At 36.7% G+C, this 23,943-nt stretch overlaps 1 pseudogene; it reads left to right on the forward strand.

The window, feature by feature from the left end:
- The first annotated feature begins 4,119 nt into the window (after positions 1–4,119).
- On the forward strand, positions 4,120–9,153 carry LOC141499164 (ubiquitin-like protein 4A; annotated as a pseudogene).
- Positions 9,154–23,943: the final 14,790 nt, after the last annotated feature.

The raw sequence follows: 23,943 nt of genomic DNA on the forward strand, positions 1-23,943 counted from the left end.
TTCATACATTTCCCAAATAATACACACTCATTTTGTTTCTAAGGCAGGTTGGTGTGCAGAAGGTAGAACAGCAGGCCTGTAGTCAGGAAGACCTGAGTTTAAATCTGGCTTCAGACACTTAACAGCTTATGTGTCCCTGTATGCTTGTTTGTTTTAAACCACAGGAGAAAGAAATAACAAACTATTACATTTTCTTTGTCAAAAAAACCTGAAACATGGTCATAAAGAGTTGGACATGATTGAATAAAAAAATTATCAGGAGCTTCCATTCTAGCATGTTTCATCAGTGATTAGCATCCTATTTCCTTTAACCAATTAGCAACAATCAAGTTTTAAAAAACTTAAAAAACTTCTTTGAAGTTATAATTAGACCAGTAATATAAACTTTTCTCTCCAATACTTGGAGGCATGCTCACCTCCCTACTACCTCAATCTCTGAAGAGAATTTAGAAACACACTTGTTACCTAGAATTTACTCCCCTGAGTTCACTTCAGCATAACCAATAGATAAATAACTTCACACTTCTGCTATAAATGAATTAGGCCAGAGGGCCGCTAGGTGGCACAGTGGATAGAGCACCTACTGGAGTCAGGAGGACCTGAGTTCAAATTCAACCCCAGACATCTTGGGCAAGTCTCTTGACTCCATTGCCTTGGGTGGGGGAACTGAGCCAGACAGATCCTTTTTCTAGTGCTTAGCACAATTTCTACTTAATAGATATTGTTTGTCCTTCATTCTCAAAGAAGGCCATGACACATGCCATCAGAGAGGTGATGTCATGACAGGTATAGGTACATGAAATGGATTTGAGTGAGGGGAAGCTGTGCTAAATCACGAATCTCACTTTCTCTTCCAAAGCCATCTGGGTCCAGTGGTCAGATATGAATCAAGGTGATTGGAGGTGACCTTGTATAGGAGGCAATCAGGGTTAAGTGACTTGCCCAAGGTTACACAATAAGTGTCAAGTGTCTGAGACTGCATTAGAACTCAGATCCTCCTGCTTCCAGAGCTCGTATTCTATCCACTGCACCACTTAACTGCCCGGATTCATAGTGTGTGCTTAATAAATGTTTATTGACCAACTGACCATGTTAGTTAATCTTTTCATCATTGAACCTACCCATTCCCCCACATCCTACCCCTTACCCCAGCTTTTTCATCAGTCAACAACTAAGCACATCTGGACTGGCTATGCTAACTAATGGTCACAGTGAGGTGTTTCTTCACCATCTCTTTCCATCCCCTTGAACAAAGGACCTTGGTTATTTTTCCTTAATCATGTCACAGGGGCAGCTAGGTGGTGAAGTGGATAGAGCACCAGCCCTGGAGTCAGGAGTACTTGAGTTCAAATCTGCCTTCAGACACTTAATAATTACCCAGCTGTGTGGCCTTGGGCAAGCCACTTAACCCCATTGCCTTGCAAAAATCTAAAAAAAAAAATGTCACTTAGTTCAGGGGAGTAGTATTGGAATCACAGCCCTCAGTTTTAATCCTGGTTCTGCTACTACCAAACTTTGTGATCTTGGTCAAGTTGCTTAACCTTTCTGGGACCCAGTTTCTGCATTTGTAAATGCAGAAGTTTGACTAAATAATTCCTAAGATGCCTCTTAGTTCTTAAGGTCTATGATCTTAATTCTACGTTAGATAATCCATTTTAGACTCTTCTTTCCTATTTCTTCTAACTCTTGCCCAGTAACCTCTAGAAAATCACTCCCCATTTCTATTTCTTCAGTTCAGCAAACATTTACTATGTACAAGTATTATGCTATTTACTGGGGACAGGGGCGGCTAGGTGGCACAGTAGATAGAACACCGGCCCTGGAGTCAGGAATACCTGAGTTCAAATCCAGCCTCAGACACTTAATAATTACCTAGCTGTGTGGCCTTGGGCAAGCCACTTAACCCCAGTAGCCTTGCAAAAAAATCCCCTATATACTGGGGACAAAGATAAATGAAATATATTCTCTCAAGAAACTTAGAGTTCTACATGGAGATGATATTTACTCAGATGATTATAACTGATAATAATGATGAAAATAGCTGACATTTATATAGCTCTTACTATGTGTCAGATACTATTGCCTAGTCTTTAGCAACAATTGTCTCATTTGATTCTCACCACAAATCTCAGAGGATGGTAGTATTATTATCTTCCTTTTACAGATAAGAAACTAAGGTAAATATAGGGTAAGTGACTTACATAGGGTCACCCAGCTTGTATTCATCTGAGACCAGAATTGAACTCTGACTCCAGGCTTGACACTATTCCCTGTACCTCCTAGCTGCCTGAATATAATATAGGGTAGAGAGTAAAGTAGGATAAAAGAGAATACAAAGAGCTTTAGGAATTTTTGAGCAAGAGAATTAACTGGAAGGATCTAAGAAAGCTATATTAAAAAAATTGCTCTGCAAGTGAGATTTGGAGGAAAATAAGGGATCTGAAAAACATTTGAGAAGGGAGTGTAATATAGGCTTGTGGGGTTGGGGGGATTAGGGTATGGGGAAAGTCTACTTAAATTTTGCAGGTAGAATATCAAAAGAAATGTAGTAAATTGGGAAACAATCTTTACAGCTAATGATTCTGACAAAAGACTCATTTCTAAAATATATAGAGAACTGAGTCATACTTGTAAAACAAAAAGCCATTCCCCAATTGACAAATGATCAAAGGATATGCAAAGGCAATTTACAGATGAGGAGATCAAAGTAATCTATAGCCATATGAAAACTTGCTCTAAATCATTAATTATTAGAGAAATGCAAATTAAAGCTTCTCTGAGGTACCACCTCACACCTCTCAGACTGGCCAATATGACCAGAAAGGATAACGATCATTGTTGGAAGGGTTGTGGGAAATCTGGGACACTAATACATTGTTGGTGGAGCTGTGAAGTCATCCAACCTTTCTGCAGAGAAATTTGGAACTTTGCCCAAAGGGCAACAAAAATGAACATACCCTTTGGCCCAGCTATACCACTACTGGGTCTATACCATGAAGAGACGATGAAAAAGGGTAAAAAAAAATCACTTGTACAAAAATATTCATAGCAGCCCTGTTTGTGGTGGCAAAGAATTGGAAATCAAGTAAATGTCAAAGGAATTGGGGAATGGCTTAGCAAACTGTGGTATACATATGTCATGGAACACTATTGTTCTATTAGAAATCAGGAGGGATGGGATTTCAGGGAAGCCTGGAGGGATTTACATGAACTGATGCTGAGTGAGATGAGCAGAACCAGAAAAACACTGTACACCCTAACAGCAACATGGGGGGTGATGTTCAGCTTTGATGGACTTGCACATTTCATCAGTGCAACAATCAGGGACAATTTGGGGCTGTCTGCAATGGAGAATACCATCTGTATCCAGAGAAAGAGCCATGGAGTTTGAACAAATTTCAAGGACTATTGCCTTTAATTTAGGAAAAAAAAAACACCAGCTATCTTATTGTCTGATCTTGATATCTCTAAGACTTTTTGTTTCCTCCTTAAGGATATGATTTCTCTCTCATCACACTCAATTTGGATCAATGTACAACATGGAAACAAAGTAAAGACTGACAGATTGCTTTCCATGGGGGTGGGGGGAGGGAAGTAAGATTGGAGGAAAAATTGTAAAACCCAAATAAAATCTTGAATAAAAAAAAATAAAATAAAAAATTAAAAAATAAATTTTAGGGGCGGCTAGGTGGCGTAGTGGATAAAGCACCGGCCCTGGAGTCAGTAGTACCTGGGTTCAAATCCTGTCTCAGACACTTAATAATTACCTAGCTGTTTGGCCTTGGGCAAGCCACTTAACCCCATTTGACTTGCAAAATTCCTAAATAAAAAAATAAATAAAATTTGCAGGTAGGAGATAATAGGATCATAAATTTAGAGCTAGAAAAGATCTCAGAGGTTGTCTAAGACCAGAAGTGTCAAACATTTAGGAGGCTACAATACTGAAGCTGGTAAAAACTGCAATTGGGAAATGTTGAGCAAAATATTGAGTCAATATGTGGTCTATAGAATCATAATCCTTGACTGGTAACAGGGAAAGGAACCTAGTAATAAGCACATACACTCACTCTTTTCTCTGGTGAAGAAGGGAACCTTCTTCCCAACTGAGTCATAGCATTAATGTTCAGTCTAGAACCATTAAGGCAGCAGCTCAAGGTCAGACTGAGCCATTACTTCCTTCTTGCTGACTTTTGTGATTCAGTGGGTGAGAGGAATGAGGGTTTAAGGTATCCTTCCTCTGATCCTAGATTTCTATCCCAATTAATAACTTTTTTTCTATTGATATATATTGTGTTTTGGTGCACCCACCACTTCCTAAATAAAACTTCCCCAGAAACAAAAAATAAAGTTAGTAAATAGCAACTAATAAAGAGATTATGACTGATAATAAGTTTATTTCCATGTTTATGGTTTACCATTTGTTAACAGAAATGATGTGGACTTGACCTGTATCTTGCCACTGGACTCCATTGACTCTGGAGGAGAGAGTAAGGCTGATGACTTGATGACTTTGTTGTGCATATATGCCTTACTTAAATCCACTTTACTTGCAAATTAAGACCTCACCTTCCAGATGTCTTTGGCTCTCATTCAGAACAACAAACAGTAACAGAAAGAATGTATACTTTCAAGTTAGTAATTAAAAATTTAAGGTTGTTCATTAAATTGTCCTGAGTTTTATTGCTATATATATATATATATATATGTACATATATATATATATTCATAGACATAGGCATAATGAAATACTAGTGCTATTAATCTGTAAAACCTTTGAAAATGCTTAGAAATTTTCAGAGAATTACACAAACTGATGCTGAGTGAAGGGAGCAGAACCAAGAGAACATTGTATATATTAACAACAACATTATAAGATGATCATCCTTGATGGAAGAAACTCCTCCCAGCAGTTCAGAGAGCTGGAACAATCCTGAGAGACCTGTTATAGCCAATGCCATCCACATCCAGATGAAAAAACTGTTAAACCAAAAAAAAACCCATAGAATCTCAATAAACACTTTGTTCACTTTAAAATTTTTTCTCATGCTTTTCCTTCCTATCCCATGGTTTTCTTTCTTTTCCCTCAGTCCTAATTCCTCATACACAAAATGACTAATATAAACATGTTAAACACAAATGTAGATACATGTGCAATGTTCACTAAACTTTGTTACTGAGGGAGGATGGGAAGGGAGGGTGGAAAAAAAATTATGTAACATAGTTATGCAAGTGGATGAGTGTTCAAAAACTTTCAAAACATATAAATGGAAAATAGATAAAATACCAAGTAAAAAAAAAAAAGAAATTACTTCCAGAATCCCTATAGTAGGCTATCTCTATCCTTTGAATTACATCAGCATTTCTTCAATAACCAGAAACAAGAACAAGAAACAAGTACAAGAAAAAAGAATTTCTTCAATTGATTCAAGATCAATTAAAAAACGTATTTCTTATTCAATCTGTTGTTTTTCTGTTCTAATTAATAATGTTGAAAATTATGATTTCTTTATTGAAAATCTTTACTATTTCAACTATTAATTAAATAGACTTTTGTGAAGTTGCAGTGCAACATACATAGCCAGAAAGTGGAATTTGAGTCAATACCAGAGTTTCAAATCACAGTTTTGTCACTTAAGAGCTGCATAACTTTTAAGCAAATTACTGTCCCTCTTTGGGTTTCAGTATTTTTATCTTAAAATGACAAAGCCTGGACTAGATAATTAGTAATGTCCTTTCCAGTTCTGATATTTTGTGACTTTAAATAACCTTGATATTTAAACATAACTTAAAAAATTATTTCTGTGGGAAGATGTGTTCCTAGTTGCAAGCAATTGACTTGCAAATGAACTTTGGAACACAATACATTTGTGATTTTCTGAGCACAGAAACAAAGATGCAGACATTTTGACACATAACAAAAATATGTAAACTTCATCTACTCCCAACTTCAGCTGGATGATCATTATATACAGGGTGGTAATACAGACAGTGTATTCACTGATATGGCAAAGAAAAAGAGGGTGAAAATCAGTGACAGAAACAATCTGGGGAATGAGCTTGAAAAGGTTCCAAGATGGTCATCAGGATTTAACAATTTTGGAAAATGAGGTAATGGGGGGGGCAATATCTCCAGAATTTTTTTTTTTAGGTTTTAAGGCAAATGGGGTTAAGTGGTTTGCCCAATGCCACACAGCTACATAATTAAGTGTCTGAGAGCAGATTTGAACCCAGGTACTACTGACTCCAAGGCTGGTGCTTTATCCACTGCGCCACCTAGCCGCCCCTTGTCTCCAGAATTTCAAGACATGCTAACCAACACTTCCTAGTAAGAAAAATCAATATTGATATATTTGATTTTATGGAATCCACCAAGGGCATATTTTCCAATAAGAGTTATACTAGATCCTCATGAATAAGACGCCAGTATCTCTGGGATAGTCATGGAGAAATACTGAACCAATTACTGTTTTCCTAAGTATATTTGTCACACAGCTCTTTTGCAGAGATGGAAGATACCACTCTGTGGTGCATTGCAAATATTTTCAGATTTCTTTTTTTTTTTACTCAGTATTGATTACTCAGCACTCAGAACAAAAATATTATATGGAATGACTCTGGGAGGGAGGATGAAGAATGACAGTGGGGAAAACTTTGGTGATATATAAAAAAGATAAAATTATTTTAAAGTAATTATGTTTTTCTCAGGAGTTATCATGGCAAGTGGGATGAAGGCCTGGCCTTGCCATCAAGATCTGCTTTCTAGTTCTGCCTCTCACTTATAGCTGAGTCATTCAATTATAAAGTACAGATGAATTGGTAATCTTCACTGATGGAAGTTATTTCAACACTGAAGAAATCACAGTTATAAACAAAATAAAGCCATTTTAATGGTATGATACTTAGAGACATATTTAGAAAAAATGGCACTTGGGAAAAATAGCACTTTGATAGAGTGGTTAAGAAAGGAAATAGCACTCATGTATTTTATAAAGAAAGCTATGCAGTTATAAAGACCAAATATTATAGAGACTAACAGCTTCTTCAATTATCCCAAAAGCTTATCTTTTGATTTTGAAATATTTCACTAAGGAATTTTGCCTTGTATAGAATATATAAATATGCATAGAGTAAGAAATGCTTTTGGTATTGAATTGCTTATTGACTATATTTTGTTCAGTGATTTCAGTTGTGTTCAACTCTGTGTGATTCTATATGGGGTTATCTTCCCATTTCCTTCTCCAGATCATTTTATAGATGAGGAAACAGACTTTTGTTCAGAGTTACTCAGCTAGTAAAGTATCTAAGGCCAGATGAATTCAGGAAGAGGAGTTTTCCTGATTCCAGATCTGGCACTCTATCCACCCAGCCACCTGGCTGCCCTTTGATTATTTTTATCTATATATTTAACTAACCAGCACTATATTGGGCAGATTTCAGAGCTCTGGGATTGATCAGATTCTGGGACCCCAGAGAAATCTGGAAATAAATGATGATGTACCAGCACATAGAAGTTAGTTGCCAAAAACTATATTAAGTCAAAGCCAAGACCCTCACAAAATAGGTCTAAGAAAAACAGCTCCACATCCATCTTTAAATAAACATAGCAGATGATTCCTTCGGGTTATCTTTCAAGTATATCCTTACTCTAGAAAACACTCTAAAACAATGGAGCAGTTTATCTTAGAAGTGTATCCCTGAGGATTTGGCTTTGACTCAAAGTCCTTATCAGGATGGGGGTTGGTGCTGGAATGTGAATTTTGCTTTTGTTTTCAAATAGTCTAGAGGCAGCAATGGAGCAGGAATGGTAGAGGTTAATAACTAAAGTAAGTGAGTAGAAAGCTTTTTCACTGAATACTAAATATGAATCGGGCAAAAGAAAGCCGTTGGGGGCCTCACATGCGGCCCGGCCCGCCAGGGCCCGCCCAGCCCCGGCTTGGCTCTGGGTTCTGGCCGGGCCAGAAGTTGCGGCGGCGGCCGCGGGGGGTGCGGCCGGTCCGCTGGCAGCTCTTAGAGCCGCTGACCTGAAGGCGCTCCGGGGCCGGGAATGCAGCCCGCGGGTGCCGGAGGCCGAGCGCGGGCTCCCTGAAGCGCCTGCTAGTGGAGAAGCGCACCGTGCCCGTGGGCCGGCAGCGCCTGCTGTTCAAGGGCAAGGCCTTGGCAGATGAGCTTCGCCTTTCAGACTATCCAAGATCAACCTAGTGATCGAGCTTCCTGCCGAGGGAGCCTCTCCACACTCGCCCTCAAAGCCACAGGCCCAGTCTCGGCCACTCCCCACCCGGTTGCTGGTGTCTCAGACCTTGGCCCGGCCCTTCAGCACCACTGATACCCGCAGAGTCCTAGAACAGCTACAAAAGGACTGCGGAGTCTACGCCGGGGGAGCTTGGATGGTATTGAAGGGGCTGGCTACCGTAGGCTCAACTGTACTGAGCCTGTGGAAGCTGGCTTCCTCCACTAGCTCTCTCCCTTCCCCAGCCCTGGAAAAAAACAAAACAACTTTAGGGATGGGTGAAGTAGTAGGGGGTCCGTTTTCTGGCCAACCTTGCTACTTCCATCCACCGCCTAGTAGGTGCCTAGTGGGTGTGGAAGGAAGGAAGGAAGGTTGAGGAGAGTGGTATTAAACAAAGGAACAAAGGGGTTGGTTTTTGTGGTGCAGAATAGGATGTAGAACAGGGACTGGGTACCATGACACCTTCCCCTCCTCAGGTTTTTCCCTGGGATAGGTCACCCTTACACTCTGCATTCCAGACATCTTTGGCCCCTTGCCCCCAGTGCTGCTTCCCTTTGAGTACAGAATCATGGCAGTTTTTTCTCCTGTTCCCAACATGAACAGAACTCACCTGTGTAGCATAGCCTTACAGAGGATCAGAAAGCCTTAGAGGAAGGGAAGCCATCCTTCCTCAAGTCTGGTGTTTACTAGAGCAGCTGCCCTCTGTGAGAGTGGCCTTAGGGCTTGTTGGGCTCAGTCATGTTTCTGTATTAAAGGGGTCAGCACTTGGGCGATGGGGCTGTGGCGAAGCTCAGGGCTACTCTTTGCCATGGGGAGGCCTCACTTTGTGAGTGGTCCTCAGTGTCTTCCTGATTCAAATAAATCTATGAGGCAACAGGGAGAACAGTTCACTCCTAGTGAGGGGAAGTGAGGGTGAAAAAGCCCCCCCAAGCCCTCTCCTACTTGGGGGAGAGAGCCTAGCTTTTCAAACTTTTGCTTCCAGTTAATTCAATTAAATCTTTATTATGCACCTCTAAAAAAAAGACATTGGGGAGATATACTTACCAAAAAAAACTAAGAGGAAATTCTGTGGAAAGAAGGGATTATACATTTTTTTTAATATTGTTTTGTCAGGATGATGGGGTTAAGTGACTTGCTCAAAGTCACACATTTAGGTAATTATTAAGTGTCTGAGATAAGATTTGACCTCAGGTCCTCCAGACTCCAGGGCTGGAGGGCATATCCACTGTGCCATCTATCTGCTCCCATTCCATGGTACTATACATTTTAAGAATAACTACCTCCTCAGAATTTAGCTTTGCAGCATTGATAGCCCAGTTAGTATCTGTTTAGTACAATTACTCAATTGTAAATGCATTCTCAGAATTTACTTTTTGGGTAGCCTTTTCAAACCCTTCCATCTCTATGAAATTATTTCATTATAGATTATACTCCACTTTCACTTTCACAGTAGGTGAAATTCAGACTTCAGCTATGCCATAGACTTTTGTTTCAATGAAAAAAAACTCAGGAAGCATGTAGTATAAAGGAAAGAACACTAAATTTGAATGCAGAAGTTGTTATTTAGTTGAGTCTGACTCTTTATGATCCCATTTGGGGTTTTCTTGGCAAAGATACTAGAGTGGGTTGCCATTTCCTAAACTTCATTTTGTTAGATAAGAAACTGAAGTGAAGCAACTTGCCCAGAGTCACACATCTAGTAAGTAAATGGGCACATGAAAGTTGGAAAATGTTGAATAACAACAGCAAGAACATGAGGTGGGTTGGATAGTACCCATTTTTCAGATGAGGCAACTGAACCTCAGAGATATTGTCTTAAAGTAATAGGACTAGCAAATCACCAAATTGTAGAAAAGGAACCACAGGAAAATTCACATAGCAACCTATGCAGGGGAAATGATAAACTGCAGAAAAGGGCATTTGTTAGATACTATGGAGGATATATATTTAAGTGAAAATACATCTTTGTTGTTCATGAGGGGAGTGTTTCTGACTTCAGGCCTGGCACTCTTTCCATTGAGCCCTTTAGCTGCCTTATACTGCAAATACATATTTAGGTGGAAAGGAATTAGATGGCTTCAATGATCACATAATTAGAGTGATCAGTCAGTCAATAAACTATTATAATCAAGATATTATGGTAAAATCAGGAGGAAGAAATTCTTGACTTTGTGTCCCTATTTGCTGCACCAGGTCTTTTTTTTTAAATGCAATGGGGTTATTATTTAAGACAAAGGGGTTAAGTGACTTGTCCAAGGTCTCACAGTTAAGCAATTATTAAGTGTTTGAGGTCACATTTGAACTCAGGTCTTTCAGACTCAAAGGCTAGTACTCTGTTCACTACACCATCTAGTTGCTCCCTGCACCAGATCTTTAGGTTATTCTAGAGGGGGGTAGCTGCTTAGTTGATGGGTTGAAAAGAAGAGGACTTTCTAGTTGGTGTGAAAAAAAAGCCTTAGGACTAATGGCCATAATTAACCCATAAAAACTACAACATTAGATTAAAAGTAGCTATGAGTGTGCACCTTTTGTTCCCTTCACATCCATTCCCCATGTCAGGAGCTTAAGACATCTTGGGCTGAGAGAGGAGATGCTGTCCCAGATTTTCCTTTTCTTTAATTGCAAGGATGGCTGAAAAGGGGAAGCTAGTGATTGCAATTCTGTTGGGGTGGTGGGGATGTTTAAGAACATCTGGAGGAGCAGTACAATGGATAGAATATGGGCCCCTGGAGCTCAAATTTGACCTCAAATACTTGATACTTATTAGCTGTGTGACATTGGGCAAATCCCTTAACTCATTTCTCCACCAAAAAAAAAAAGAACATGTGGAAGTAGCCTCAGGTGTGTATCTTGGAGATTAAGAAACTAGCTTGGGAGCAAGTTATTGTGAGTGTGGACCATGGCAATATGAAAGCACTTTTGAGTATTTCATATGAGAGAAGAGGGAGTGGTTTGAGAGGAGCATCCAGGTTGTATAGTTTGGAGTAATAAATTAAGTCATGATCTACATCTCTGCAAGACTCACTGTGCAATACTCTATTCATAGACTATGAAAACCCCACAATTCCAATGGGAAAATAATTATTATTAATAAAAAGTGAAAATAGCAAGTGAGAATCAAATAGTAAAACCATGATACGATAATAAGAAAGTTGGAGTTGAAATAAGAGGACCCATGTTTGAATCTCATCTCTACTATTGAATACTTCTGGGAAATTAAGCAGCCTAAGTCTGTTTTCTTATTTGTAAAATGAAGTCTAGATCAGTGGTACCAAATTCAAAAAGAAGCAGGGACCCCTAAGCCATACCTAAGGGTCCCTCTGGGTAGCATATTGGTTTAGAAAACCACATATTATCATTATCTATGTTTTATTTAATTCTTAGGTATTTTGTTAAATAATTCTTACGTTTGGATCTTTGCTTGGAGTATTTCAGAGTATTTGACACTTCTAGTCTAGATGACTCCTCTTTTAGATTCAAATCTTAATCTTAAAGCCCTTCTAAATTCCAAGGAAATTATTATATAATCTCCCCTCCCACCATACCTTCTCCTTCAGATATCCAGTTTATTGAGAGGATAAAGTCACTTCAGAATTCACAGTCCAGTAAGAGAAACTTAGAGTTCAAGTCTTCTCCATTCATTTCACATTGATTGTCAGAAAACCTCTTGGGGCATCTTAGAGAACTGCTGAAGGAGCTTTTTTACTCAGCTGAGAGATTATAAAGGTTTAGTTAGGAATTTTAGGGTCAAGGTGGGGGCCTTTTATTTTTCCTAGGCTGCAACCTGGGACACAACTCCAGACTGCTCACAGTGACTACTGTCCATATTGTCAGATATAACCAGAGTATTCACTGCTACTGTGACAACCTGGAAATATAGTCCAGGCATTTTCTTCCAATGAATGATGCTTTCTAGGTCCCAAGCATCATGGGAATTAAAGTCCTGAGGACTCTCCTCCTTTGTCATGTACATTTCTCTAGTGAGGAATGAGCCCTGATGATAAATTATAACATTAGATTCTGCCCAGACATTGTATACAAGCCCATGAGCATCTTGACTTCTATCATAGTTTTTCTTTCAAGATTTTCCCTTGAGATGGGAAGGTACTTGGGTTGCCTGTTCATGACTTCTTTCCTCCTTTATATATTGCCTTTGATATTAGGTTAAGTGGGAGGAAAAAGGAAAAAAAATCACTGTGCAAAACAAGGACAAGATTCAAAATATTCCTGTTTTCTAAGTCCTTACAAATGAAATCAGAATTTTTGTATTTAAAAAAAAATGAAAGGAAAAGTACCAAGAATACATGCTCAAAAAAAAACCTTTCAATGATTCCATACGCTTTATAGTGATAGGAGATAAGAGTCCAGTGATCTCCTTAAGATACGGAATTCCCAGGTGAAGAAACTCTCTCTTGCAATATAAATCTTGTTTTCTCTATTGCCTACAGGCTTTTGCTTGAGATTCTGACTTAAGTGACTTGTCTAAGATTTCATAGCCAGAATGTATCAGAGGTGAGACTTGAATATGAGGTTTTTCTGGCTTTGAGTTCAATCTTCCTATCTACTATATCCCACTGTCTTCAAATTCTAAACTCCACAACATAGAATTCAAGTCTTTCCACAAAATGGAAAGTCCTATCTCTTTATCCCTCCCACTCCCTGATCCAGTATTTCCTAATATTTATTCCATACTGCTACCATAGTAGACTGTATCCCAGTCTCAAGTTATCATCCTTCCATGTTTTTCCCTGTTCTTTTCTGTTGATTGAAATGCTCCCCTTGCTTAAAGATTCAGCTTGTTTATCTTCCTTCTCTAATTCCTCTTCCTTCAAGGATGAGATCAGGTCCTCCTCTGAAACTATTCAGCATAGAGTTTGTGCCTCTCTGGTGGTTTTTGAACTAAGATCTTCACTCATCTCTTTTATAACTCACATTAAATTGTAAATTTTGTGAAAGCAAAGGAATAATACATGGAAATATTTTTTATATAGCCTCAATAAATAGTTGCTGATTAAAATCAACAGCAGATTAGAAAATTGAAGTTCAGTGTAGAGTCTTAGGACTGTGTTTGTGTGTGTGTGTGTGTTTTCATACTGCAAGATGCTGTAAGGGCCATTTGAAAATATAGTAAGTGGAAAGATTAGTAATATTTCTGCTTGCAATAGGAAAATTTATTTAGAGAAAAAGACATTGATTCAGATTTCTCTGGAAATCTTATTTAAGATTCATAAGCCATCCACTACCTTCTACCTAGTTGTCATACATACATACATACATACATATATATATATATATATATATACATTAATATATGTAAAATGCCCCTTCTAAATACTGAAAAGGCAAACAAAATCATTTTTTAAGCATAATACTGAGAGGCAGGAAGATATATTGAAGCAACAATAGGCCAGTCAGGAAGATCTGCCTCTGAAGCATATTGTCTAAGTGACCCTGCAAGTCTTACTGCTTTAGTCAACTTTCTGAGTAAGACTTTGTAGGATCTCTATTGGTAGAGAAAGCTTCCTTCCTGGAATCCCTATACCAATAAAATCTCAGGACTGGACCAAAAAACCAAACTTAAACCTCAAACCAGGGAAATAAAAAAATGAATAGAAAGATCTACCTCATGAGAAGTTAGGTAAATGGGGTCTTGTGAGTCACATGAAGCAATTTCTTATGTGGTCAGCACTTATCAACTACCTGGTCAATGTTCTTTAATATTACATAATAAAAAGAGAATAAAACTTGGAACTATCACCAACTCTTTACCGGATTTGTGGTTGTGATTAAATCACTTAAATTCTCACAGACTCAATTTCTTCATTTGTGTGTAATCTGTGGCCCTGGGATTATTTAGACTAGAATGTAGCATAGGAAATATTAGGCAAAGAAGATGTTATACTAATGAATAATTAATGTGTTCCCTCAGTGCTTACCATGTCAAATAGTTAATCTATTTCTAGTGTTTATTGAGTATGACTTCCATCCCATTGTTTTTTAGATAACTTCCACAGTTATCTAGGCAGAAGCCACCTGGACTGGCACATTAAAGCATCTTACCAATGGAGGATACTGGGCTCTCATCCCATATATCTTGTCATCAAGGGCTGGTGCCTCAAAAAAGTTGTTCCACTAAAGGGGGAAGCTGGGGCACATAGATCCACTGAAATAACAGGGACCGCTCTAACTCTTCCCCAGCTCCTCTCATCATGAGCACCTTGCCTTGCTTTCCTTTAAAAATTCTTACCTTTCTCTCTGCCTTAACCCCTAAGGATCAGCTCAGTTGTAATAATTTGCAATTGTATTGCTTTCTTTATTTTGCTAAATTCCCCTAAGAAATATCGCCTGTATTACTGCTAAATTTCTTTGCTTCTTTATCCACAGTAATATGAAATAAACTTTTTATGTCTTTATTACCTCACAGTCAAGAGTTGTGCATTCATTCACTTTTGTCCAACCCTTGCAGTTTGAATCACCATTATCAAGATCTTATCCTAGGGGCAATCGTTATCTCTATAGAACCACTTTGCCCTTGATCAGAGTTTACTCTGGCAAACTTTAGAATGTTTTCTGTCTAGGTTTCCACAATAGCAGGCTAAATGTATATCTAGCTCCCATATCTAAAATAATATATGAAGCTGTCTGTTATAGTACAATTTCATTCCATAGAAAAGTGTAACATATAAAGGATTCAGATGAGTTGATAAAATACAAAAAACACAAAGGAATAATTGTAGCTCACAAGTAATTAGATCAATTCTTCCAGTCTTCTGGTTCCCATTTTTCCATAGCTTCCTGTATGGTATCTATTTTCCTATAGATTTGAGCTGTGCTGTGCTGTGAACTCTTTCATAATGAATATATTTTTAGATGAGGAATTCCCTTCCCATTAAATCTACTGATTCAAATAACTCAGGACAATAAAAGAGAGCAAGTTCCAGGTCTTTTACCACCTTTTATCATGGCTTCTCACTTTCAATTCATCTATGGGGATTGATTTTTCATATTTCCATTTTTAAAATAATATTTTATTTTCCCAAAATTACAAGTAAAAACAATTTTTAACATTTGTTTTTGAAAAAATTTTGCGTTCCAAATTCTTTCTCTACTATCCCTCTCCTCTCCTTGAGATGATAAACAGTTTGACAGAGGACAAATAAATTTGTACATATATATATGCAATTACACAAAACATATTTCCATATTAGTCATGTTGTGAATGAAAACACAGATCAAAAACCCCACAAAAATAAAGTGAAATATAGTATGCTTTGATTTGCATTTAGACTACATCACTTTTTTTCTCTGGAGGTGGATAACATTTTTCATCACAAGTTCTTTTCTTGGGTCGTTATATTTCTGAGAACAACTAAACCATTCACAGTTGATCATTATACAATATTACTGTTACTATGTACAGTGTTCTCCTGATTCTACTTGCTTCATTTTGCTTCTGTTCATATAAGTCCTTCCAGGTTTTTCTGAAATCATCCTGCTCTTCACTTTTTGTAGTACAAAAGTCTTCCATTCTATCATATATCACAATTATTCAGTCATTCCCAGTTGATAGACATTCCCTCAATTTCCAGTTCTTTGCCACCACAAAAGAGCTGCTATAAATGATTTTCTTACTTCTTATTTTCTTAGTATTCTCAATTTTTACTAAGAGGAATGCTGTTCAGAAAATTGTCATTCTTTTGAAAGAAGGCTGTATTTCAGAACTCTTGAATTTGGAATTATGAACTTGGGCTAATACTGACCAAGAAAACTCTCCTTTTTCTCTCTAAGACTAAATTCTGGAACTACAATGAAAAAATGCTTCCCAATCCCAGATGAAGACTTCTTTGATAAAATGTAAGTTTATCAAGGGCAGGTACTGTTTAATTTTTGTCTGTATCCCAGTACTTAGTAGAGTATACTAGTATATATCATAGGCACTTAATAAATGCTTATCAGTTGATTAGTTGATTTTCTAGGCAAATAAAATAGGATGACTCCTGAAATAAGACTTTGTCCTCTCAGGAGTTCCAGTCAATCAATTTATATTTGGGGCAAACTCATCAGTGAAACTCATCATCCAGGAGAAACCAAGGGGGCAGTTCAAAGCTAACTAATTCATCCTTGTTTACTTTGCTGGAAGAATTACACACACACACACACACACACACACACACACAAAATGATTTGAGAATGAATGGTTCTGGAAAAAAGCTTCTTATAGAGGATTCTTCTTGTAAGCCTGGGACAAACATTTCACAATAAATAATGTGAAAGCAAGGTTTAATTGGAGCATCATTTTGGAAAATAAAACTAAAAATTATAGTAATAAGTTTATATTACTTTACATTTTTGTTTTTTCCAAGTTTTTAAAAATTAATGTCTCTCCCAGTCTTTCCCTTCCCATTAAGCATAATTTTAAAAATCCTTTAATACACACACACACACACACACACAGCTCAGGAAAACAATTTCACACATTATCTAGGTAGGAAATCTATACCTATTTATGAATTTTAAATTCCTCACTTCTATCAGGAGATAAGTCATAATTTTCATCTTCATCTGTTTTTTTTAAACTTAAGGCAATAGGGTTAAGTGACTTGCCCAAGGTCACACAGCAAGGCAATTATTGTATGTATGAGGCAGGATTTGAGCTCAGGTCTTCCTAACTTCAGAGCTGGTGCTCTATCCACTACACCCACCCACCCCCAATCTTTATTTGTTTTACTTGTGCTTTATCATTGGATTGGTCAGAGTTCTAAAATCTTTCAAAGTTGTTTTTCTCTAAAATATTATCATTATATAAATTATTCTTCTAGTTCTGTTCACTTCACTCTCAGTTCATAAAAATCTTCCCATTTTCCTCTGAAATTGTCCATTTAATAATTTCTCATGACACCTTATGCTATATGACACCTTATACTATAATTTAGGATTGCCTAACAGGAAGTATATTCTGAGTTTCTAAGTTTTGGCTAGCAGGGAAAATGCTGCTATGTTTTTGTACATATAAATCTTTTACCTCTTTTCCTTTATTTGAGGTATAGACTTAGTAGTGGTATTGCTGGTCAGAGAGTATATGCAAATACACTTTCTGGGCAGAACTCTAAATTGCCTTCCAGAATGGCTGGACACTAATTATTAGTATCTGGTAACATGTTATAAAGTACTCCCCTCATAAAACTCCTGTGATATAATGGAAGGGATATAGTGAAAGATTATGTTGTGTTTTTTTTTAATGGAGATACTGAGGTACAAACCTAGAACATAGTAGGTGCTTAATAAATGCCTATTGATTGATTAATTGAAACAACCTAAGGGTCTTCTGATTCCAAGTCTTGACTTGGTGCTGTGTTTCTTCCTATCTTTATTTCATTTTTTTTGCAAGGCAATGGTCACACAACTAAATAGATATTAAGTATCTGAGACTGGGTTTAAACTGAGATTCTTCTGACTCCAGGACCAGTGCTCCATCCACTGTACCATTTAGCTGCCCCTAAGTCTAGAATTTTTTCTAGTAACTTTTGAAATGCCATTATTTAGCATATAGAAACCTGAAAAGCCAGAGAGAATTTTAACAAACAGGTTAGAGGACGCAATACTCAGACATGAACATTTCACATTGTGATTTCCCTTTTCATATATTAGTTATCACAACTCTTCAATAACACTAGGTATAGGTATCAATTTTTTTTTCTAAGAGCCTTCTCAATATGACTCTAGCTAATCAGTCAAAACTAAGCTTAAGATTATCTAGTCTCAAAATAAGGATAAAAATCAATTTTCTAAAAGTAGATGGCCAATTGTTCTGTAGGACTTTTTTTTTGGTTGTGGTTGTTCTTGATATGGTGTTTTATGAAGGAATTACTCCATCGTGTGGCCAAACCAAAGAATCGTAGTATTCTATCCAACAAGGTAATGCTAAGAAAATGTTATACGGAGTCAGATATAGACACTATAACTCTGCAGCTGGGAAGTGAATCTTGTAGGATGCCATCTGGCCAACCAATTTGGCCAGGGTAGTGAGTGACTGTGTAAATAAATTGGTTATTATGAAAAAAGATTGCTTCTTTTCTCCATATAAAAATCTCTAAAAATTAGAGAAGTCATGTGTACAAAATATTAGAAATATTTTGAACTCTATAATTCCTAGAAGTAGAGCATTCTAGGAAAAGGACATGGTTCACTGTTGAAACATAAAGGATGGAAATTCATGCATAATTTGGGATCTGACCAGAGGACTTTCAACTGGAAACCACCAACTATATCTTGTATGGAAAGAGATTTGCATCTAGGTTGTGACAAAATAATGGTTTGACTAAATCTTTGGATTTACATTGGTACTAGTCTAGCCTTGATTTTGACAGAGGTACCTTTTGTACTAAGAGTAACCTCTAAGTTATTCCTTATGAAGGCATTGCAGAGACCAAGTCTGAAGTCAGAGTGACTGTCAAAAGAAGTTTATATTTTTAGATAACATCTATTAGAGCTTCCCATTCCATGGAAGTTTGGTTTTAGATTCCCAATACTATGTATAATAAGGCAAATAGTTTTAAGATTTATTTTGTTGTTTGGTAACAAATAAGCATAATAAAACTTTCTATTGTCTTTGAACTCTTTGGAGTATACATCTAATAGTGTGATTTATGGATCAAAGGATATGCACAGTTTAGTGACTTTTGGGGTATAGTTCCAAATGGCTTTCCAGAATTGCAAGAATATTTTTTCAGCCTCTAAACAATTGTCACTTTCATTTTTTGTCATCTTTCCCAATGTGGTATGTATGGTAGAATCTCAGGACTGTTTTAATTGCATTTCTTTAATAATTAGTGGTTTAGAACACTTTTCACATAGTAATTGACATCTAGAGTTTCTTGTCTGAGAAATAACTGGTCATTTAACTATTGGGGGAATAACTGTCAAACATATACTTACATCAATTATATATGTATATATATATATGTATAACTTGGCTATCAAATCTTTATCAGAGAAACTTGCAGCAAAGATTTTTCCACCAACCCAGTTATCTGTTTCTGTTCTAATTTTTAAAATTACATTTTTTTATTTTTCAATTGCCAAACACTTTCTCTCCCTCCTCTTCCACTGAAAAAAAAAAGAAAGGGAGTATATACGCAAGAACAAAGGGAGGGAAGATAGGAAGAAATACATCACCATAGTAAAGCAAAACTAAATTCTCACATTGGTGACATTCAAAAGTATGTTTGTCTTTCTGCGTAGATTATCTCAGCCCTTCTGGAATCATTGCATTGAGCAGAGTTTTTAAGTCTTTCAGAACTGTTCATCTTTGCAATTTTGATGTTATAGCATAAATTTTTCTGGTTCTGGTTTCTGGTTCATTTCACTTTGTAACACTTCATACAATTTTTTTCCAGGTCTCTCTGAAAACTGTCTTTTAAAAAAATTTCCTACAGCGCAATAGAATTCTATTACATTCATATATTTTAATTTGGTCAGACATTTCCCAACTGATGAGAAACTCTTTAGTTTCTAGTTCTTTTCACTACAAAAAAAACTACTAGAAATATTTTTGCACATATTTTATTTCTCTTTTTTATACTAATTTCTTTGTGATATAGGCAGGTCTAGTAGTGATATCTCTGGGCCATAGGGTATGCACAGTTTATTAATTTAGGGTTAAAATTATAAATTGCTTTCCAGAGGTCCTCAACTGATTCACAGCTCTACTGTCAGTGCATCAATGTGTCTGTTTTCCTGCAGCCTCTTTACTGTTAATCATTTTCCTTTTTTTTGGTCAACTTTGCCAATATGAGAGCTGCGGTATAGAACCTTCAAGTAGATTTAATTTGCATTTTTCTAATTGTAGTGATTTGGAGGATTTTTTTTTTATGTCTCATATGAAATCCATTCTTCCCTTGCAAAGTGCCTTTAGGTTGATTTTCCTACAGTACTGGCCTGACCATGGCATCCATCCCCACTTCAGTGAACTCCAAAGGACACTTTACCTTTAGGATCAAGTGTCAGCTCCTCCTTGGCTTCTAAAGTTCTTCATCACCTGGTCCATTTCTACCTCTCCAGTGCTCCTACTATTTATTCCCTTGCCATATTCTACAATTCAACTCCTATAGATTATTTACTATTCTTTGAATACTTCATCTCCTCTTCTTGTCTATGTCATGCTTGGAATAGTCTGCCCCCTCCTTTCTCCTTTCTTCCTCTTAGTTTCTCAAGTTTCCTTCAAAACTCAGCTAAAATCCTATCTTCTGGAGGAGGTTTTTCAGTCAGTAGATCAAAAGCAATCAAGCACTTAATATGAGCCAAACACTGGCATAGCCGCTTATACCTTATCTCCATCTGCTCTTTTTATGACTTATATGTATACTCCACTTTGCATCTGCTGTTCTGCCTGGTTTCAGATCCTCAGAACAAGATACTACCTGGTGTTCTGCATAGCCTGCCTCTATCTTTTTTTCCCTACCTCCTGTTGTGTGTTGTTTCTCCTTTTAGATTGTAAATTCCTAGAGATCAGGAACTTTCTTTTTAATAACTGCATCCCTAATTCTTAGAACAGTCTTCCACATAGTAGGTGCTTCATAAATGTTTATCAGATTAGATTAGATTGCAATATTGTTTCCCTCATTACAGCATGGGTTCTTTGATGGTAAGGATTTTTCCCCCCTTTCTTTATATCCCTAAAACTCAGCACTGAACTTGTCATAGAGTAAGGGCTAAATATATGCATTTGACTGAGATGGTATCTTAATCCATATCCATATATATATATATATATATATATATATATATATATATATAAATGAATGGCAAAGCATTTATTATGTGCCAAGAATATTTTTATATCTTTATCTATAAATATATCATCTATCAACATACAGTTCTTCAATTAAGTATTTATTAGCTACCTATGACTTATTAAGCACTGGGTTAAGCACCAGGGATACAAATACACACATACATACAATTCACACAATACATAAATAGATATACTATGTAGCATATATACATACATTTATGAAAAATAAGGAAATGCATATAGAGAAAACAAAAATATAAATAATACATTTAAAAGTGATCATGATGTGAAGTTGGATAAGAGCTTATAGAGACTGTATATTTGTGTTATATATTTATTACAAGTAAATGTCAAATGCATGCATGCATATACACTTAAGCATGTATATGTCCATATACACACCCATATACAATACTAATGGACAAGCTCTATTTAGAGGTTCTCTATCTTATTTTACAACATAATCTGTACCAAATACATTCTTAATATTCTGTGGTTGGACCAAACATTTAAGTGGTTATGGTTCCTTTTATAGTTTTCTGAAGTGTCCCAGGGCTTGATAAAATGAGCACAGTATGGTGCACAGACAGGAGCATCTGTGGGATCTCACCATAGGGACTCCCTTTTCTACACAGATGCAGTGCTGGACCTTTTCCGTGACGGTGATAAACACCTTCGGTGAACATATGTCCCACTGTTCTAAAGTTGTCTCTGTGTTTACAACTTTCAGAATATCTTGTATGATTTTTGATATAGTTATGGGAGCAATTTTGTTGGAGAAGAGCTTTTAAAGAGGTGTTTTTCTCTACTAAAAGTCAAATGCTTAATGTACAGAGAGATAAAAATGGTACAATTCTTAGCACCATCTGCCTCTTTTTAATGCCTCCCTGTCATCGACACTGCAGAAGCAAAAGGTGTAATACATTTTAGAAATGTTTCCACTTAAAAATGACAATTTAAAAAAAAAGTACATTCAAGCTTAAAGTGAATCACTTAAGTGGTAAACCCTTAACTTCAAATTATCAGTAGATATTCAGAATTGTGCGTAACTTCCAGAAATACTGTCAGAAATGACAGAAGATTGATCATCTTTAACTGAAATAACAATTAGAAATTTTGCACCATCTTAAACTCATGCGAAGTAGAAGTTTGTGATGAAGATGAAATGATATTTCAAAGTTAAATGTTGGAAAGTATCTATTGCAAAGCTTTGACACATGATATATTCACCAGAAATTAGAAAGTTAGGAAAGGGATTCAGTTCCTTGTGGAAAATGACAAATTAACTTTGAACACATTGAGTTGGAAATGCTAAAAGGAGATCTTCCTATGGGTTTGCAATTTAATTGAAGAGTTAGGTCTGAGGAATGCTGATTTGAGAATCATCAAGACAAGGGTTGTAGTTGAACCTATTAAAGTATCATTGTATTAGAGCATAGTATATGTTTAGATGATGAGACCTGAGTTTTGGGATATTCACAACTAAATGGCTTTTAGCTCTTACACTTATCTCTAAGAATGGAGATTCTTTTCTCTCCCTAATGTTAGTTTTAAGTCAGTTAAGTCATTTTAATGCTAATGAATTGAATTGTTTGTGTTAGAGCCAAGAGAAATGGAAATAAGTTTAGATTGTACTCTTTTGGTTGGTATGAGAATTGGACCTTGAAGGTAGAACATCCTTCCCACTATGATGCAGACTAAACTTTGAAAAAAAAAAAGGAGGAATGAGAACATGTTAGAGGACACCATCCTGTTCTCCTTTAAGGTCACCATACCAAAATTTTCAACCCAATTGGTGACTCTTAAGTGTCTCCAGGTCATTCTTCCTTTCTCAGAATGTTCATTAGCTGACTTTCTTTCTCTCTTCTTTAGCTCCTAGGCAATTTCAATATCCATCTTGATTCTCCTTCAAATTTCCTAACTCATAATTCCTTATTCTCATGATTCCTAAATCTCATGATTATTTTTTTACTTTACTTCAGCCACATATAGGAATGGTTATCCTCAAGTGGTATACTTCCTGAAAGAAAACTATGACATTCTTTTAACAGATCATAACTTTCTGTTATTCCATTTCTTCCTATGCCTTGCCCCTCCTAAACCTATTCTCTGACCCCCAGTACCTCTTAGATCATTTCCCCTCCCCTGGTTTCACTTTTTTCCCTCTTCTATATTGACTCCATAGTTAGCCAATTCAAAAATACACTATTTACCAATCTCTAATCCCTTTGCCTTCTTGTCTTTTTGCAGTCAGCTATTGCCAGGTTTTAGTCCTAGTCCTTTGAAATTATGTACTACAGAATATGGCATGGATGGGTAGGGAGAAATTCATACAACCATGTCAATTTGGTACAATATAAAGTCATGCTATTCATTTCTTCCTCTCCCCTCTCTTTTACCTGAGGATCTTGCCTCTTATTTAACTAAGAAAATTGAGTCTATTCAACATGAACTCCTCTTCTCCCTTTCTCTTCACCCCTTTACTTGATATCATTTCCATTCACTTCTCTTTTTTAACAGTTTCTGACAATGAGTTGGCCCTCTCTTGGCAAAACCAACCCTTCTTTTCCAGTAGATTACTATTTCTCTCTCTCTCTCTCTCTCTCTCTCTCTCTCTCTCTCTCTCTCTACACTTCCCCTGCAATCTCTATATCTATGTTACCCACTGTTTCCTTCCCTAATACTTTCATACATGCAAATCTCCACATATCAAACTTAGAAAAAGTTGACTTGATTTGCTCTCCATTCCTTCTCATTTCATTCTTTTCTCAACCCTTTTCTTTCTGCTTTCCAGTATTATTGAAACTGCTTCCTACAAAATTATCAAAGAGCTCTTAATTGTCAAATCTGATGGGTTTTTTTTTTAGTCTTTACACTTCTTGACCTGTGTATTGCATTTAACACTATTGACCACCTAGATACT

The sequence above is a fragment of the Macrotis lagotis genome, chromosome X, assembly GCF_037893015.1.
Source record: "Macrotis lagotis isolate mMagLag1 chromosome X, bilby.v1.9.chrom.fasta, whole genome shotgun sequence".
NCBI lineage: Eukaryota > Metazoa > Chordata > Mammalia > Peramelemorphia > Peramelidae > Macrotis > Macrotis lagotis.